This window comes from Melitaea cinxia, chromosome 22 (genome assembly GCF_905220565.1).
Source record: "Melitaea cinxia chromosome 22, ilMelCinx1.1, whole genome shotgun sequence".
Lineage (NCBI taxonomy): Eukaryota > Metazoa > Arthropoda > Insecta > Lepidoptera > Nymphalidae > Melitaea > Melitaea cinxia.
In genome coordinates, this window is record NC_059415.1 from 10,804,256 (window position 1) to 10,818,882 (window position 14,627).

The 14,627-nt window shown below is 34.7% G+C and overlaps 1 protein-coding gene across 1 annotated transcript in view; it reads right to left on the reverse strand.

Moving 5' to 3' along the window:
- Positions 1–12,550, reverse strand: part of LOC123664662 — a 30,898-nt gene extending 18,348 nt beyond the window's left edge. The window contains exon 1 of the mRNA XM_045599179.1: positions 12,498–12,550. The gene's annotated coding sequence lies outside the window, so the exon portion shown is untranslated. The remainder of the gene's footprint in view (positions 1–12,497) is intronic.
- Positions 12,551–14,627: the final 2,077 nt, after the last annotated feature.

Sequence of the window (14,627 nt, forward strand, 5' to 3'; positions counted from 1 at the left end):
AAAGCGGCATCTTGATTATTATCATTCTTCTGTTAATGCTTACAACAGTCTGGTTATTCTTGTTCCTGTTTTGCAATATGTTCTTGCTAAAAATAACTATCTGTTATTATTACTCAATAAGTATAATAACCATTTTAATTAAAATTAAAAATATAATTTTTCGATTACTTTTTTCTTTTTAAATTTTTTTATCTACTGAATGTTTCCCGCGCTAAATTCGATTTAATCAAAATATTTGACATTTGCCGTAATTGTCACGCTTTTGTGGATCATAATTACTTCTTTTACAGCCATCAACCAAGTTTTGTGATTATCATGATCATACTTAACGAGCTTTTCTATTCTATTTCATCTATATAAATAAAATAAACTTATATTATTTTTTCTGAAAGTTTTTAAAAATTCTAACGGAAAAAAAATATAATATAATATATATAAGAAAATTAGTAAATTTTTAGAAAACATAATGATTACATAAACTTACTCGTTCGTTTGCTCGCAAGACAAGTCAGCTATTATAGTTACTAGTGTTGCCCAAATGCAAGAACAAGACGAGACTTAGCCAGTCTTGGTCTTGGTCTTGCGCCAATACACCTGGTCTTGGTCTTGGTCTTGGTCTTGCGCTCCCAGTCTTGGTCTTGGTCTTGGTCTTGCAGCAAGAGTCTTGCAAGTCTTGCAATTACCTATTAGTCTATTACTATTTATTAAAGTTTACTTTAAATCTTAGAAAAACGTATTAGAATTGGAACATTGTGAGCTTGAATTAACATAGCCATAGTAAAGATCAAGCAGATTAATAAATAACTGAAGATTTGATAAGAAATTCGAAAAATCAACTGACCTATATGTCGTTTTCCATGGAAGTAACTGTTTCTTAATAAACATTTATGATTTATAAGCTTACATTTGCTAAAACATGTAAAAAAACAAATTAATTACAATAACTTGACTGTATTTTAAAGAACAATACTTATCTGTCTAGAAAGAGATTGAACCCTCAACTTATAAGAAATTTAATAAAAGAGTTTTACGATTTATCATTTATTTGAATAAAAAATAAAATACAACACAAATCAACAGCTTTATCATTAGGTTATGATACTTTAGATCAATTTTTTTTTTTTTACGCCCTATGGCGGCAATCAAATAGTGTCAAATGTTATGATTTCGGCGTGGCGGCAACGATTGTTTTAGATTTCAAAAGAAGCCGCCGGCGCGTGTATCATAACCATGTACTTCCGAAAAGCGGCAAATTTCTTTGAGAAGTAAGTACAAAACCTTTGATGCCGCATTATCAAAGTGCCGATGGTTAAAACATAACTATGCATGCACTCAGTTTGATTTTAATAGATATTTTTTTATTCGCTATGTTTATGGTATTAGTCGTAATGCGCATAGGTCCAGTTTTTCATATTCTTTGATACAGTTTTTTGCGTCTCATAGAATTCCTAAGCGTACCTACCTATACACCGAACTGTTACACCTAACTCTCTCTAACTCAGTGAAATAGCGCTAAGTCCTAGCTGCAAGACGCAAGAGTCTTGCAGGCTATGTCTTGTTCTTGCTCAAGTCTTGCACGGTCAGTCTTGGTCTTGGTCTTGCTAAAAATACGCGGTCTTGTTCTTGGTCTTGGTCTTGCAAAAACGCAAGAACAAGACCAAGACTGCAAGACCAAGACTGAATTTGGGCAACACTAATAGTTACAAAATAATTTAACCACCTAAACTGTCTACACATATACCATTTCCTTTACCCAAAGGTTGCCTGGAAGAGATCGCTCATTAGCGATAAGGCCGCCTTTTGTACTTATCTCCTGTTTTTATTTTTGTAATTTTGCTCACTCTTGGTGTACAATAAAGAGTTTTTATTATTATTACTTTTGGTATTTTTTTTTTCTCAGCCTTTGGCTGGTTTTTCTGCATTTACGGGTCAAAACCAAGTAAATGCAGCGTGTGGTGTGTTAAAATTACTATTATTATTATTATTATTAATTTAACTCAACAAAAGTAACCTTTGTGTCACGTTGTTTGTGTGACGTTACAAATTAAAATTATTATTATTATTATTATTTTTTTATAATCATAATACGTTGACATAATATACGTGAGATTGTTTCAAGGATTTGCTTCTGTAACTAGAAACATCCGTTGTACGAATGAAACAAATACTCATTGAAAGGTAAGAGAGAGTGAAACAGTGGTAACATTTATTTAATAACCAACTTTCCTTAGAAATCTTGCAACATTGTAAATTTTAATAAGTGTAATTTTAATACAAATATAGAATTATATTTCACAAGTAACAATTTTGTTCAATATATCATTAAAAGAGTTTAATAACTGGCTTTGTGTTTTCCATTTCACTATTTATATAATATATAAATAATGATGCTAGAGTGTTATTTATTGTATTTTAATTGCTGAACAATAAGGTTACACCGTTTGCTGTTAACGCTGTTTGACGTATGACGATAACAAAACGATTAAAGTTAAAGGAGTATTTTTCTAATTCAAAATCGAATTCCAATTTATTTATAGATTATTTTTATTCGCAATTATGAACCTAAAATTTGTAGTTTATTAATTTAAGTGAAACTGGCTCTAATGGCTTATTATGCTTCTTGCTGTTACAATAATACAATTCCTAACTTATGTGCGGAATAAATTTTATAGACAATGGGTAAAACAGGCCGTATTATGATAAAAACCTCGTACAGACAAATATTATCAGCGAAAGATTATGTAAATGATAATAATGCGTGGGCTCAGTATTTGTTGATGTCATACTCGTATTTGTTATTGAAGTTACTTCATCTAAAGTTACTTATGTTTGATAACTTTTCTTTATAGTTGGGCTATTGAATATCTTGGCTTCTATTCTTAGCTTCTGCATTATTTAGCGGTAGTATCTTGTTAACTATATAACAACGTGTATATATATATACGCTGTGTTGTATAGTTATTTTGTATAAATTAAATTAAGTTCATAATTATGTACATGTCTGTATTTTGATTTGACTATCGGTAACAGTAGTTTAACCTAGGCTTCTCTTTAAAGAGTGTAGATTTGAAGGTTACAATTACAAATTTTAACGTTACAAGTATTTAGATAATGTATGCTGGTATTTACTGTTTAAAAAAAAGTGAAAAAAAATGAGCCATTTACTGTAACAACAACAATAACTGTGTATAAATAAAATATACGTAATATAGGTAATTATATTATCAGACATTTAGAGCGAGATTTGTCAAGACTGCGTTTAGTAACTAACGTGACTTGAATATTTTGGTTTGATTACTTGATTTTTTTTTTACTTTTTGTATAAATGTAAAAAAAAAACGTGTAAATAGAAATAGACTAAAATTAAACTGCAGTTGATAGTGATATTATGAACTAGCTGTGCCTGCTACTTCGTCCGCGTGGAACTTAACCAAAAAGTTATTGTTCAGTTCGCAGAGTTATAAAATCAATAATTTTCTAAAATAACTGTAGCCTAAGTTACTTCTTATTACATCAGCTATCTGCCAGTGAAAGTCTCGTCAAAATCGGTCCAGCCGTTTCAAAGCCAGAAGATTAGCCAGAACAAACAAACAGACAGATAGACAGACAAAAATTGTAAAAAATGTTATTTTTAATATTACAAACAGACACTCCAATTTTATTTATTTGTATAGATGTCGATCTTTGAACTTAGTCTTAAATAAAATGTGTTTGTTAGTATTTTTTTCTTATGTCATACCTGAGAAGCAAGTTACCGCTGTCAGTGATATTATGCGAAATGACGGGTAACTTTGAGATATTGTGCGGACAGGTTCGACCGTTAGTAGGAGTACACTAGCGGGCATGTGTAAGTACATGTATTTTTTTAAATATTCTTTTTTTTTTGTTAAGAAAATTGTAAGTTACATTGTAAAATCCTGATTTTTTTATGATTTACTTAAAAAATTTAATATGTTTAAGATTAACTAGTCCGTTAGCGCAGTTTGTAGTGGTCCCGCTTTTTTCTCTATATTTAGCTGTGATCTTCTATAAGGTCGAAGTACTTCTTTAGTCGAGTTGTACTAGATTTTGAGCAAGATATATCCTGCTTTGCATAGGCGTGCCCAGAATTTTGTACAGGCACCCTAGGTGAGGCAAATGGGTGGAAAAATAATTTTTTTTACTGCAACTATTCTCTTATATTGACTTATATATCTACACAACTTAATAATGTCTTGCGGTTTTATCTAAACGTATCAAACGTTTCCATATTAAAATCAAAAATATCTATTGTTAGCTCAAAAAAAGCCCCACTTTACCCCACTGTGGGTACGCCAATGCTACTATGCCCTACGTCCTAAATAATTAAGTCTATAATGAAAATACATAATAGGATTTATTCTTGATCCACCTAACGTTCATTAATTTATTTAATTTTAAATTAGAACTATTTATTGTGAACAATATTTTTGTAAGAGGAAATAAAAAAAAAATGAAATATACACGTTAATATCGCACGTAAGTGTACAAATTGCGCAATCGCACAAATGTAAGGTAATAAACTTGTGCATGTTACCGCTGTTATAATTATGCAATATCTGGTTTGTCCGTCTGTGGACAGGTCCAACCGTTATTTGACGCGGACTTGACGTTCCGTACGAGTATACGTACAGCTCAGGATAGGTGTACGCAAAATATAACTATATGTTCGTCGTGGTTTTACTCGGTTTTAAAGGGGTCACTGATTGTTGATTTAATTTATTTTTAAGCGACTTGTCTTCGAATTATTATTATAATATTACATTTATATGTAATACTTAAAGATTATAATTTAAATGACACATAAAAGGATAAATTTTGCGCTCTGTTTTTCGGCGTCATTGCACTATTATGACTTCAAAATTAAAAAAAATCTCTGGGTATACGTTTATCGATTTTTTTTGTGGGTATTATTTTTAAATTATTTTCTAATATTTATTTGTGATCTATATTGCGGTCATTAGTTTTTTTTACACTTCATTTATTAATTGATTCAGCCTGTAACATCCCACTGCTGGGCATAAGCTTCTTTCCCCATGTAGGAGATGAATCGGAGCTTAATCCACCACGGATGGCTATCGAGAGTCTATAATAATAACCAGGACCGATAATTTAACCTGCTCTACGAGGCACGGTGGGGAGACCCACAAGGTCCGATATCCAGACTCGAAAGAAATATTTGCACAATACAAATATCTATCCCTAACGTAAATAGAACTCGAAATCACCGATGTTTGAGCGAATACACGGTACACGCATCACTACATCAGAGCGATGTTATTAGACTTATTTTACTTTAATAAAAAGTATTTTTGATTTACATTTTGTGTCTGTGCTGTCAAAAAAGTAACAATGAGTGACATTATTGACATGACTATATAAATGTAATGAGTCTTGATATTTTTTTAAATCCATTTTCTATATTTTTTTTTGTCCAGCGGTGTAATCCTTCTTCCTCGGGTTAACGTCCTGCCGAGACCTAATTCATTCGAGATTGATTGAACAATTTAATGACGCCATCCGTTAGATTTATAAAATCATTCAATCCGTCAATTATATTATCAAAAGATACTACCGTTTCTGTTCAAATTTATAGTTATAAGAAAAAAAAAATATAACAATAACTTGTCATTAAAAATAGACATAAATCATGATTATATAATTCTGAATAACGGTGCGGGAAATTATTATTTTGAACAGTTTCATCCAGTGTGCTTAAATGGCGTCGATAATATTTTGTGTTATTTTTTATTTAAATTTATATATCGGAAGTATGAAGTCTTTGTAAGCTATTTGGTACTTAATAACAATGATGTGATTAATTTAAAACTAAAGCTTCAATTAACATCGACAAGTAATAAAACGTAGGCGGTCTAAAAATAAATAATTAATTATATACACATTATTAAGGTTAGCTAAAAAGTACGTTTGATCTTAATCAAAATTAAATGCGACCACATGGTGTACAAGAAATACAGTCGAATTGAGAATCTTCTCCTTTTTTTTGAAGTCGATTAAAAAGGAATTTATCCATAATAAAAAAAAGTATCAAATCCTTTGTGTTATTAAGGAGTCCTTCTCGGAAATAAAGTTTTGACATCATTTTGTGTAGGTAATAATCATTATTTTTATATATATAAGACATTAGTTGAAAAATTATACAATATGTTGCTCTGAAAAAACAAAGATAAAAACCCTTAACCTACCTGAAAAAACAAAGAAACGACATTTAACACAGCACATAGATATAACAGCATTTAACACAAAGCTATTTACCAATTCCTATACATAAAATTAAAATTAAATATTTCTTTTAGATGTGACTGTTATGGTGTCAAAAATCTCTTTATAAAACAATACGTATTAGTACCGCTATAAAAAAGGTACTATACAAATATATAAACTCAAAGGAATATATTCCTTTATATATATACTAATACTAGCTGTGCCCGCGGCTTCGCCCGCGTTGAAATTAGTTTGTCACAAAGGTTTCCCGGCAAACTTCCAGTGAAACTCTCATCAAAATCGGTTTAGCCGTTCCGTAAACTTTCCTCTTGCCAATGGTGGAGACCTCTCTCCAATGGTAAAACCGCATGAAAATCCGTTCAGTAGATTTTGAGCGAATCGATCACATACACTTTTGGGGACTTTGTTTTATAATACACTAACTGTTGCCCGCGACTACGTCCGCATGGTTATGAAGATATGCATTACTATTCAGATGTTTAACGTAAATAATTTTTTTATTTCAGTAACTTGAAATGTTTATCAAACTGAGTAACTTTTTAAAAGGCACAATTTAGTATAATTTAATAGTTATTTTTATAAAACATCTCTATACACCACTTTTTAGTTTTATTTTCAGGCTGTATATGTTTCATACAAACTATCAACCCCAATTAAACCCCCTTAGCGGTGGAATATCGTAAAATCCGTTCTTAGCGGACGTCTGCTAACTATAATCTACCTCCATGCCAAATTTTATCTTTGTCCAACCTGGATGGATAGACCATCCAGCGGTTTTTGAGTTTACGCGATGAGTGAGTTAGTGACCTTTTGCTTTTATATATATAGATTACGATTCATTATTTGAACACCTCTTCACTATCTATAGAGCATATATTTTAAGCATATATTTTATATAAGTCTCTTACTTCAAAAACATAAGACTTTTATACAAACTTCCGACCCCTGTTTTATCCCCTTAGGGATCGATTTCCGTTAAATCTATGCCCGGATGTCTATGCCCTATAAGGAACCTACCCGCCAAATTTCAAGTTTGTAGGTGTTATAGTTTCGGATGTTTTGTGATGAGTGAGTCAACATACCATTCCCCGTTTTAACTCCAAAAGAGAGTTGATTTCTAAAGACACATTATTTGGTCACCTTTCTACCATCTATAGAGCATACATTTTAAATTTGAAGTGTCTTACTTCAAAAACATGGGACTTTCACAAAAATTTGCAACCCCCTTTGTATCCCCTTAGGGGTCGAGTTTCGTAAAATCAGCTCTTAGCGAATGTTTACGCCCTATAAGGAGCCTTTCTGCCAAATTTCAAGTTTGTAGGTGTTATAGTTTCGGAAATTTCGTGATGAGGGAGTCAACCTACCATCCCCCGTTTTAACTCCAAAAAGGAGTTGATTACTAAAGATACATTATTTGGACATCCTTTTACCATCTATAGAGCTTACATTTTAAATTTCAAGTCTCTTACTTCAAAAACATGGGACTTTCACACAAACTTCCAACCCCCGTTTTACTCCCTTAGGGATTGAATTTCGTAAAATCCGTTCTTAGCGAATGTTGACGTTCTATAAGGAGCCTTCCTGCCAAATTTCAAGATTGTAGGTGTTATAGTTTCGGAGATTTCGTGATGAGGGTGTCAACCTACCATGCCCCGTTTTCACTCTAAAAAGGAGTTGATTTCTAAAGATACATTATTTGAACACCTTGTCATCATCTATAGAGCACACATTTTAAATTTCAAGTCTCTTACTTCAAAAATATAGGACTTTCATACAAACTTGCAACCCCCGTTTTACACCCTTAGGGGTCGAGTTTCGTAAAATCCGTTCTTAGCGGATGTCTACGTCCTTATAAGGAGCCTACCTGCCAAACTTCAAGTTTGTAGGTGTTATAGTTTCGGAGATATCGTGATGAGGGAGTCAATCTACCATCCCCCGTTTTCACCCTAAAAAGGAGTTGATTTCTAAAGATACATTATTTGGACACCTTCTCATCATCTAAAGAGCGTACATTTTAAATTTCAAGTCTCTTACTTCAAAAACATAGGACTTTCATACAAACTTCTAACCCCCGTTTTATCCTCTTAGGGGTCGAGTTTCGTAGAATCAGTTCTTAGCGCATGTCTACGTCTTATAAGGAACCAACCTGCTAAATTTCAAGTTTGTAGGTGTTATAGTTCCGGATATTTCGTGATGAGTGAATCAATCTACCATCCCCCGTTTTAACCCCAAAAGGGAGTTGCTTTCTAAAGATACATTATTTGGACACCTTCTCACCATCTAAAGAGCGAATATTTTAAATTTCAAGTCTCTTACTTCAAACACATAGGACTTTCATACAAACTTTAAACCCCCGTTTTACCCCTTTAGGGGTCGAATTTCGTAAAATCCGTTCTTAACGAATGTCTACGCTTTATAAGAAGCCTTCCTGCCAAACTTCAATTTTGTAGGTGTTATGGTTTCGGAGATTTTGTGATGAGTGAGTCAACCTACCATCCCCCGTTTTAACCCCAAAAGGGAGTTGATTTCTAAAGATACATTATTTGAACACCTTTTCATCATCTATAGAGCATATATTTTAAATTTCAAGTCTCCTACTTCAAAAACATAGGACTTTCATACAAACTTGCAACCCCCGTTTTACCCCCTTAGGGGTCGAGTTTCGTAAAATCCGTTCTTAGCGGATGTCTACGTCCTATAAGGAGCCTACCTGCGAAATTTCAAGTTTGTAGGTGTTATAGTTTCGGAGATTTCGTGATGAGTGAGTGACCTTTCGCTTTTATATATATTATAGATTATAAAGCTGAAAAGTTTGTTTGTTTGTTTTTTTAGCTAGAATACTCAGGAACTAGTGGTTCGAATTGAAATTGCCATATTATAAATATAAATTGCCATATTATATTGGGATAGCCCATTTACCGAGGCTATAGTTTATTTTTTTCTCAATCTCACGGGCGAAACAATAGGGCGCAGCTAGTATTATAAAACCGGTGCAAGAAAAGCAATTTAAAGCTGCTTATAGCACGAATAATTGATGAAAAACGACGCTATATTAAGGAAATCAATATTAATGAGATATTTCTAGCGGATTTCCTTGTTATTTTCTCTTATGTTAACGCGGAACCATTTATTCTCGACTATTATCAAAGTTAATGTTTGTTTTTATAGCAACATCTTTTTTGATTTATAATTATTATATAATATATATAATTATAAATCAAAAAAGATGTTGCTAGGCGCATAACTCGAGAATGGCTTGAACAATTCGACTGATTTATTTTTTGTATGTTCCAACGAAAAGTTTTAATGTGAAAAAAAATAATAATAAATAAAAAAATTACTATTAACTTTTGAGAGACAGAAGTCTGATCGGGCAGCTCGTCTTATATATAAAATTCTCGTGTCACAATGTTAGTTACAATACTCCTTCGAAACGGCTGGACCGATTTTCATTAAATTTTGTGTGCATATCAAGTTACGGGGGGGGGGGGGGGGATAAGGGGGTTAATAACGATAAACAGAATTGAATGCCTGTAATATATGTACGCGCGTAACTTCAGTTGTTAATTATTGTAATAGCAACGTTTATGTATATGCTAGCTGTGCACCGCGGTTTCACATGCATAATATGAGGAAAACACCCTATTGCCTTCCTCGGTGAATGGGATAACCAACACAACAATATTTTTCATATATCTACAACTAGAGTTCCTGGGTTAGCGGGCTTTAAATAAACAAGCTTTTCAGCTTTACAACATTAGTATAGATATTCAGGAAAAAAATTGCGTTTTAACGTTAGCTGTTAGAAAAATTAGCCAGTACGCAATATGAACTGACCAGAATTAAATCACACCAGAAGTTTGGAAACGTTGAATAACAGCTTGGACAAAACCACGCGGTATGACTAGTGAATAAAGCTTAAACATCTTAAATCTCCAACTGAATATAAATGTAGACAGGTTCGAACAAGGCACCGAACTTGGGTCCCACGTCGTTATAAACATTAATTGTAAACCAAGAAACCCTTTGACCCTCGCTTGTTTGTAGTTCTCATAGCTGTTGTTGGACCTCGCTAAACTAATGATTGTTAATTTTTGCCAGGTTTGTTTACAGAGCTTACTTTATACTTTATTATCGGACTTAGTATGAAAAATAATAATAATAATAATAATACACTTTATTGTACACCAAAAACAGAAATGATACATATTAAAGAAAGAAAAAAAATATTGACAATAAATTGAAAAATATATCAATAATATTAATATTTTAAATTATTATTTGTAAGCTGTGACTTTAAACCATCCATACTGTTCGGCAGATTATCCAAAAGACGGAAGAATATAATCAACCGCTGTGTATGGCATTTGTGGACTACGAGAAAGCCTTCGACTCCGTCGAGACCTGGGTTGTCCTGGACTCTCTGCAGAGATGTCCTATCGACTGGCGATATATCGAGGTACTAAAATCTATGTACGACGCGGCGACGATGACCGTTCATGTCAATGACCAAAGAACAAGACCTATTTCCCTCCGGCGCGGGGTAAGACAGGGGGATGTAATATCACCGAAACTGTTTACCACTGCGCTAGAGGATGTTTTTAAGACCTTGGATTGGGGGGAACGGGGCATCAACGTCAACGGTGAATTCATCTCTCACCTTCGTTTCGCCGACGATATTGTCATCTTTGCGGAGACGCTGGATGAGTTAGGCCAAATGCTGGCCGGCCTAAACGAGTCCTCCCGACGTGTCGGTCTCTGTATGAACTTGGATAAGACGAAAGTTATGTTTAACAACCAAGTCATACCGATACCGGTATCGGTCGATGGTACCCTTCTCGAAGTTGTTCAGGATTATATTTACCTAGGCCATACTATCCAACTAGGCCGCAACAACTTCGAGAAGGAGGCCGATAGGAGGATTCGGTTGGGCTGGGCGGCGTTTGGCAGACTCCGTCGAGTCTTCACTTCGAAGATTCCGCAATGCTTGAAGACAAAAGTTTTCGAGCAATGCGTCCTGCCTGTATTAACATACGGAGCCGAGACGTGGACACTGACCAAGGGACTGGTCCACAAGTTTAAAGTCGCTCAACGTGCAATGGAACGGGCTATGCTTGGGGTCTCTCTCAAAGACAGGATTAGAAATGAGACTATCCGCGAGAGAACGAAGGTAACCGACATAGCCCACAGAATTAGCAAGTTGAAGTGGCAGTGGGCTGGTCATCTGTGTCGCAGGACCGATGGCCGTTGGAGTAGACGGGTCCTAGAGTGGAGACCGCGTCTTGGCAAACGCAGTGTGGGACGTCCTCCGGCCCGTTGGACCGACGATCTACGTAAGATTGCCGGTGTAGGCTGGATGAGGATTGCGGAAGACCGGGATGTGTGGCGCGAACTTGGGGAGGCCTATGTCCAGCAGTGGACTGCGATAGGCTGAAGTGTGTGTGTGTGTGTGTGTGTGACTTTAAACTGATTTCGGTTGATCAGAGCATGTAGTTTTGTTGGCTCTTTCAAATAATTTTGTTTGAATTTAAATTTTGTTGGTTATCCTTTAGTTAATAAGTAAAATAAATAAATAAAAACATCGCTATGACCTGCGAGTATTAAAACATTTATCATGAGTGATGATATATTTATTACGTTCCCTGTCTCAAACAGTTTTTAAAAATCTAAAAACACAGTATAAGTATATTAACAACAAAGATTATTGATTAAGAATTAACAGTCTATCTTAATAATAATATTGAATTAAAAAAACAGCCAAGTGCGAGTCGGATTCATGCACTGAGGGTTCCGTAGAAACAAAATTATTAAAATTATTTTTATTATAATTATGATGTAACTAGAATTTATGCTTTTCGCAATTTTTCCTTTATCTGTGCTATGAGACGTTGCTTCGTACCACATTTCAAGATTCTGAGTTTACGGGAAGAGTACCCTGTAGGTTTTGATTCCCTTGCGAGAGTCGAAAGTTTGTAGGGTAAATATTTTAATTGCGTTGGCTTAGAAGTTTGATTTTTCTCACAGCTCCAAGGGACAGTAGACCTGATATGAATTTCAGCTTGATACTTTCACGCGTTCCTGAGAAAAAGGGTCTTGACAGATAGAGTGACAACAAAGTGGTCCTATAAGGGTTCCATTTTTTTATTTTGAGGTACGGGACCCTAAAAATACAGTACATTGTAGCTTATTTAAAACTGTTGCATTATTTCGTGCATATTGTCAATATACATTACCTTATAAACAGGCCCTGTGAAGAATTGTTTCGTTTAATAGATGAGATCTATCTGAAACAAAAAAAATAATAATAATAATTAATATACAAATTGTGTGAAATTGTGTACATGTAGACATTGTGTACTGTGTGGCGACGGTAGTAAAGAATTTAGCCACCCCCTCTTCCCGTGGGTAGACGAGGCGACTAAGGGATAACACAGTTCCACTACTACCTTGGAACTTAAAAAGCCGACCGGTGGCGGGATAACCATCCAACTGCCGACTTTGAAACACACAGGCCGAAGATGGGCAGCAGCGTCTTCGGTGCGACAAAGCCAGTACTGCGGTCACCAACCCGCCTGCCCAGCGTGGTGACTATGGGCAACACACATGAGTTCACGTTATTTTTGGCGTAAACCTGTGGAGGCCTACGTCCAGCAGTGGACTGTATAGGCTGTAATGATGTACATGTGACAGCTTAGGCTAGATCTAATTGGAACTATACGCCATTATTGGAGTTTTTTGGCCTTTACTCCTTAAGAAACGATTTTCATATAAGGCCGGTATGAAAAAAATATAAGGAGTAAAATCTACTGAACGAATGACCGCGTTACGTTTTTGCTAACGCCATCTTCATCTCATTATCAACGGCGTTACGACGTTTTCTAATATACTACAATGGGCCTGCACTGTGTCGTAGATATACGAAACGTAGCTGGTTAGGAGTATAAGAAATAAAATGTGTGCTCGCACCTCTCTCTTGCTCCGTTCCCCTCACCCGATCACACTTTTCGTAACGCTCTCGTCACGAGTATACTCCGAAAGTCAAGCGGACGTAAAGAAGTTTTATTTAAAAAAGAACTATCCAATTGGGTGCAATTGTTCGAATGTTAAGCTCGTACTTACATTACCGCGATTTATTTTTGTTTACAAAGCGAGTAGAGTCGCGCGGGCAATGTATTATTATAAAATTCGTATAAAATTAAATAACAAACACATAATTCAACAAAAAACGAAACGATGTAATTTAAATAATTATTAACAAATCAAAATCATAGCAATTTTGTTTAATCATTAAAATTGGCTTATCCGATTATTAATAGTTTGAAAAACAATCGCATTATTTTATTATAAAAATATTTTAAATGTTAATTATAAATAACTATGTTTTTAAATAGAATCAAAACTTTTTAAATTATAATTTAGCGGATACTAAATTCATTATTCTTTGAAAGCTAATAGTATAACACATGGAAATATAAAGTTGTAACAGGGCACTACACGATATATCCTGCTCAAAATCTAGAACAGCGCGACTGGAGAAGTACCTTGACCTTACAGACGATCATAGTTAAATAATACTGCTTTCAAGTATTGTTGTGTTCCTGTGGTGAGTAAGGTGACCAGAGCTTCTGGAGGGATGGTTAGAGGTCGGTAACACGCTTGCGATGATTCTGTTACAGGCATCTTTAAGCTACGGTAATTGCATACTATACGTGAGCTGTACGCTTGTTTGTTGACCTAGTATAAAAAAATATATTCATCATCATCATTGGCCGTAGTCTGTCTATTGCAGACGATTTAGACAGTGTCAGACAGACACTGTGTCGCCTAGGATACTCTTCAGGAACCCTCTCGACCTCACTGGCTAGGCCCACAGGAACGACGAGTCGATACGTGTGGAGCCAGTTCGGCTGCAGGCGTCTTTCGAATTTTAGAGGCTTTGCCAGGAATGCTTGACGGAGACCCCATTCCGGGTTTCAAATAAAGTTTTCATTCTCCAGGACCCTGATGATTTTGAGCCAGGTTTATCCCTCGGTTGCCTTTTACGACCCCCACGGGAAGAAAGAATGTGGTGCTATTTCTACGCGGCCGACACCAGATGGCATAAGATAAAAAAAAATCGTTGCAGATAAAAAATATATTTACGAGTGAAAACGTAGGACATAGTACCTATATTATACTTAAGCCGTCATAAGCTTGAAAGTATAAACTATGTAAGTGCTATAAATGGTTTTTCTATATAAACAATCTTGTAGAATATTCAAATGAGCAGTTTTATTTAAAAGGAGATATTTTAGACTGGAATACAAGTTGCACAAAGAAATTATTTTACCTTCTAATTTACATATATTACCGACCGCCTGCGG